This window comes from Cydia splendana, chromosome 24, assembly GCF_910591565.1.
Source record: "Cydia splendana chromosome 24, ilCydSple1.2, whole genome shotgun sequence".
NCBI lineage: Eukaryota > Metazoa > Arthropoda > Insecta > Lepidoptera > Tortricidae > Cydia > Cydia splendana.
Window position 1 is genome coordinate 3,841,684 of NC_085983.1, and position 6,086 is coordinate 3,847,769.

General features: G+C 36.2%; 1 long non-coding RNA gene across 1 annotated transcript; it reads right to left on the bottom strand.

Annotated features, from left to right (window-relative positions):
* Positions 1–3,064: 3,064 nt before the first annotated feature.
* Positions 3,065–5,201, bottom strand: LOC134802281 (uncharacterized). Its single transcript, XR_010145830.1, has 3 exons — positions 5,013–5,201; positions 3,539–3,674; positions 3,065–3,198 (listed from the first exon to the last, which is right to left on the bottom strand). It is a non-coding gene; the product is annotated as an uncharacterized LOC134802281 (long non-coding RNA).
* Positions 5,202–6,086: the final 885 nt, after the last annotated feature.

The window sequence follows — 6,086 nt, forward strand, 5'->3', positions numbered from 1 at the left end:
ATAATTTCATAGAAATTTGGAATTTAAAATACACTTGCACGTTTGTGCTATAAAAATAGCTGCATACTTATCTTGGTCTCACTCTAATGTCATTTACATATTATTGACTAATCATTGACTATGTTTATTTGCACATACAAGAGTAAGAAATAAAATAGCCTACCTAACCTTATAAAATTATTTATCATAGGTACATTTATAACCGTTTCGGTGCGGTTGGCACGACAGGCGTGTCATCAATGATTTCAACGTGTGGCGCATGACACGACAGGCGTGCGATCATATTCTATGGCGTAAGGCACGCCTGCCGTGTCATGAAATAATTGTTCGCCGCCACAGCCAAAAGTTTTCGAAGTTTACACAACTCAGATATAATATAACATTTAGATTTTTACATTACAAGTCTTATATATTTCGTTCGTGTGTAATTATTCCTTTACGAGTAACATGTTTGCTTATCGTTATATACTATACTACTACACTGATTGTTTTGTAACAAAATTCTGCCATGGAATTTTGAACAATACATACATCTTAAAAAATAAACACACGCATTATACATCTTTAAATTTTAAAGTATTCTATCTATCTATCTTTGTATATCTACATCTTTTATATCGATGGTCAAATATTCAGAACTATACTAGACAAAGTTATGCAATCATAGTTAATAACATAATCGGCACAATCTGTGTCTGGTTAAGACACATATTTTAAATCACCCAGAAACAAATGTAATTTATTGTACCTGCTAGGTATATTACTCCGTAGTCAACTTGGCCAATACAACTCTTAGTGCTGCTAATCGTGTATTAGTTTAACTAGCAGGTACAATAAATTACACAATTTATTCCTGTAAAGGAGGCGATTCAAATATATGTGCCTTATTATCCTTATGCCTTACATTAGCTTTCTAAGGTGAATTTAATAATTACCACAGCATGGCCTCATAGGAAATAAGACTAGTTTGCTAGCCTCTGCTTATATAGTAGATAAGTCTTAGTCTTCTTCTATACTACGTAGGTACGGGGCATTGGGTAATAGTTGCATTATCAGCTGGTAATGTAGCTCCTTGAAAAGCCGGCAGTGTTATTTTCATCGCCGTCGTCGGGAGTACGGTCTTCGCGTATAGGCACAGCACGGATCACAGATCAGACAGTAGTGGCCATGGTGGTGGTGTAACTGAAACATCATAAGAACTGGTATTAGAATTATTACTATACTTACTATGTACTAATATTACTGTTTGACATCTTCATTACATTACTAGGAATTTCATTATTATTTAGAACAGCGGTAGGCAACAGGCGGCCCGTGAACCTCTCACTTGCGACCCGCGAGCCCCCTTGGCTATTTTGTATGTAATATTGACAAACGACAATGTTTGATAAAGTAACACATATTAACAAAGTGCGGCCCGCTTCAACTTTTTAACTACTATGTGGCCCTTGGCTGCTAAAATGATGCCGACCGCTGATTTAGAATACTAATTTTATGATTCTTATTTTCTTTAGACGCTAGTTTACAATGACTTCGCCATTTTGAAAGTTTTCGACGTGTAATAGTTACATGTCGTTGAAGTGTCGCCGGGAAACAGACACACACCAACAATGCGCGTGCTATCCCTGTGGAAAGCGTATCTAAGTATAAGCCTATAGTAGGACCTATGCCGATGGTTGTTGGATCTGTCGGCGAATGAAACAGCTTTCTCGTCACCCCCCAATGCAAATCTACACAATGGATGGTTAACTTCATAGCTACAGTCCAAAACGCAGACATATTCGCAGACAAGTGGCCGTCCCTACAACGTAGTATCAGGATTTTTTTAAACCCTGCCTATGTTACTTAATATCAGTTTTTTTTAAATATCTAGGTAACTTAGTAATACATAATATGTATGTTAGAGATAGTTCGAAAAGTGTATACATATTTATGAATTTTATGATACTGACTATGTATTATTAACAGTATAAGTGTGTTGGCATCTTGCAGCTGTAAACTCATACTTAGTGTTTGCCTGAATAAATAAAAAATAATAAAGAACTGCAAATCAGTGTCCATAACACTAAGTTACCTTTTAATATCCCAAATGTTAGCTCTATAGTGGAGCGCGCCTTCTTTTGTATGGCGTTATAGCCTCGGGGATTCTTCTGCGGCGCCGCTTGCAGAAATCATAAGGTGTCCCGTGTTCCCGCAGTGGATACCCGGAGTCTTCTAAAATTATAATAAGCACATTATATTAATAGTGGGTTAATATCTGCCTAAAAACCATCGCTGGTGTTACGGAACCTTTCCTGAAGGCCGCAATGGAAACATTTATTTGTAACTAACACAAACAAACGAAGAGTCTCTCACCCTAAATGCATATACAATAAGCGGCAATTATTGCCGTTCTGTCAGGGATAATAATATAAAATAAGACACAATTATATTCCTATTATTTCCGTCCTCCACATTTTGCAACTAGAGTTAGACCAAGATAAGGCTGCAACGATATTGATAGCATGCACAGTGTAGGTAAGTGTTATTTATGCGTCATAATTTCATAGAAGTTTGACGTTTAAAATAACAGTTGCACTGCGTGTGCTATCAGAATCATTGCAGTCTTTTCTTGGTCTAACTCTAGGGTCATTCGAAATATTTCGTAAATAGTTTCAGTGATGAGCTAAACCTTTTAGCAGCCAAGGGCCACATAAGTACATAGTTGTTAACAATGTTGAAGTGGGCCGCACTTTATTAATATTTGGGAATTTATCAGATATTGTCGTTTGTCAATATTACATACAAAATAGCCAGCAAGGCTCGCGGGCCGGGCTGCAAGCGAAAGATTAGCAGGCCGCATGCAGCCCGCGGGCCGCCTGTTGCCGACCGCTGCGTTAAACCATTAATGAACCCCTGACGTAACATGTGCATCTATGTCTGTCTGTAGTACGTAGCTCCCAAACACACATACACTCACACAGGCTCATTGATCTTACTGTAGGATCGTTTAGTGTATGATTAAGAACACAATATATATTTATATAAATTATTAAGTTATAACATACCTACCTACCTAATGTGCACTATTTCGCTGGTACCACATGCCCGCTGCTCGAAGTAGTCTTGACTAATGCTATTGCTACATATGAAGGCGTCGTGGGTTGCCCTGCCGTACGACGCGTCCATGTTAATGATGTAGTTGACTTGTTCCCATATCTGAAAACCGAACGTTACATAATGTTAATTTATATTTCACCATAGTACGAATTTAGTTAGCTTAGCTCCCTGTTGCTTGTATTGTACAATTCTAATTTATTCCTATTTTTTCGGTCATCCACATTTTACATCTAGCGTCATTCGACAATTTTGTAAATCATTTTTTCCATGATGCGCTAACTAAACGATTAATTGATTGTGTGTGTGTGTGTGTGTGTGAATTAATAAAAATGAACACACACACACACATACACACACATGCTGATTAATATTACTGTGGTATCGTAGTGCGTGATTAGAAACACCAAATATATGTATATAAATTATAACACATACATACCTAATGTACACTATTTCGCTGGTGCCACACATGCCAGCTGCTCGAAGTAATCTCGACTAACGCTGTTGCTCCATATAAAGGGGTCGTAGGTTGTCCCACCATACGACTTGTCCACGTAATTGATATGATCCCGTATCTGAAAACCAAACGTCAGTTGTTGTTAATTTCTGTTTCACTTTAGTACGAAGTTACAAAAAATGGAAGTCAAATTCAAATCATGAATATTTTAGAGTAGGTATACAGTAGTATACACATCTTCTATAAAGTCTGGAAATAAGTAATGTAAGGCTTAGTAAATTAAATAAATTAATAATCCATACTTTCATACTAATATTATAAATGCGCGTAAAAGTGTGTCTGTCTGTTACCTCTTGACGCTTAAACCCCTGAACCGATTTGGACTTAATTTGGTATGGATATAGTTTGGGCCCCGAGAAAGGGTTAGTTTTTTTCAATCATCGTCATCATCCCACGCAGACGATGTCGCGGGCAGAAGCTAGTAATTAATAAATATCTTGGACACGGCGCGTATAGTACCTACGTCGATTCCTCTCACTGCGGCCTTGACCACCGGCAGCTTGGGCCTTGCCCCGCTGCTGGCGGCATTCTAGGTTAGTTTTTTTTTATAATATGTTTATATATTTTTTATTGTTTTGTGATTTTTTTTATATTCTACTTATATATTCAAATCGTAAAAAACCTAAAAGCTAAGACACAAATCGACCTAGTCCAATAGAAAGCTAAATAAAGCTTGTATTGTGAGTACTAAATGAAGATATAATTATACAATAGAATAATATAAAACATTCATAACTCCGGATCATATATCTGTGATAAACACAGAAATAAATACCTTTACCAGGATTCGAGCTCGAAAATTCCTCTTTCATTGACGGGGTCACTACCGACTGGGCTAAGAGCCAGTTTAAAATTAAAATATTTTGGGATTAGAATAAACTGGTTAAGATTATTATTCCACAAAATTATTTTTACACACATGGAAAACATGAAATATACTGATCAATATATCAACCTCCTAACAGGATAAAGAGGCAATCTTTTTTTATAAGGTACACTAAAGAGACAACTTTCAAAACATTATTACAATAGTATACAGTAGTATAAATAAGAGGTAGGTTTTTTTATAAAATTGCCCTTCAAAACAAGCACAGAAATAGACAAGCTGTTTTAGCTGCTTCTATTAGACTAATAATAATAATATATCTGCCGGAAATAAAATTGCGTATCATTTTGTTAGGCAGTCGTCCGTTTTATACCATTTATATCCCTTAGCCCAGTACTTATCATCACCATCGCTTGCACGCATTAGCCTAGTTAATTTTAGATACCATCAACTCTCAATAGTCCTTACACCCTGGCGGATGCTGCCTCTGCGTGTGTTCCATGACGCGGGCAAGGGCAGCATCCGCTCGGTTTACCCCTTACATTTCATTAAGTGTCAAAAGGGACTCACGTGTTGCCTACGGCTCCGCGCACGCCTCCCAAAGGTCCGGAACACCATTGTTCCGTGATGGAAAAGATATACAAGAAGCGGTCTTCATATTCCTATGGCCCATGAAGGGTCACATGTGTGCATCGAAAACCCCTGGAATGCAGAATGAAATTATTAGTACTTAATTTATGAAATATGATATAAGATTAATGTGCATTACTTCTAATGTACAATGTATGTATAACTATTTTTTTGAGAAGAGCCCTGCTAAGTATTTACTGAAATACTGGTTAAGTACTACTTAGCATCAATTATGTATATATGTAAACTTCTTTTAGAATTGGGTAGATACGTAATTATTGTATGTAGGTAAGATTACCTACATATAAGGAACACTGTGTATAGATAGAGTGGGGGCTAGAACAACCTTAACTGTAAATGTTTTATGTATTTATTTATTTTAACATTTCAATCAGGTAAGAAGACCCATATATGTATTACAAATACAATTTGACTGGACAATTCTTCTTTTTAAACCCAAGTTTTTTTTTAACAATATCTATCAGTATATTTTATAAATTCATATTCATTCATGGCATATTAAGTAGTACGTGCCAGGTACTCACAGTATTATTTTATCTGATATGAGGTTATTATAAATAATGTAAACAAATTTCACTTACCCGGCTTTAATGATAGCCCATATTGATAAGACCGGGGTAATTTAGCAGTTGGACACCGCTTGCTGAGAAACAGGCATCCATTTGGTCCCGGCCCACTTCATCTTGATAATCTGCCTGCCATAAAAGTTTAAATGGAAAAATAACGTAGAAGTACACTACTTTGCGAACAACTCAGTTTGAATCTCGGCATTATTTATTTATGTGATGAGCACAGATATCTGTTCCTGAGTCATTTGGTGTGTGTTTTCCATGTGTGTATTTATTATATATCACAACATAAGCCTTCTTGAGCTTATTGTGGGGCTTTGTCAATTTGGGTAAGATTGTCCCATAACATTTATATACATATATTATTAAATTAATATCTTCTGTATAATACAAAAATACATTCTATCAAATGATATATTATTTT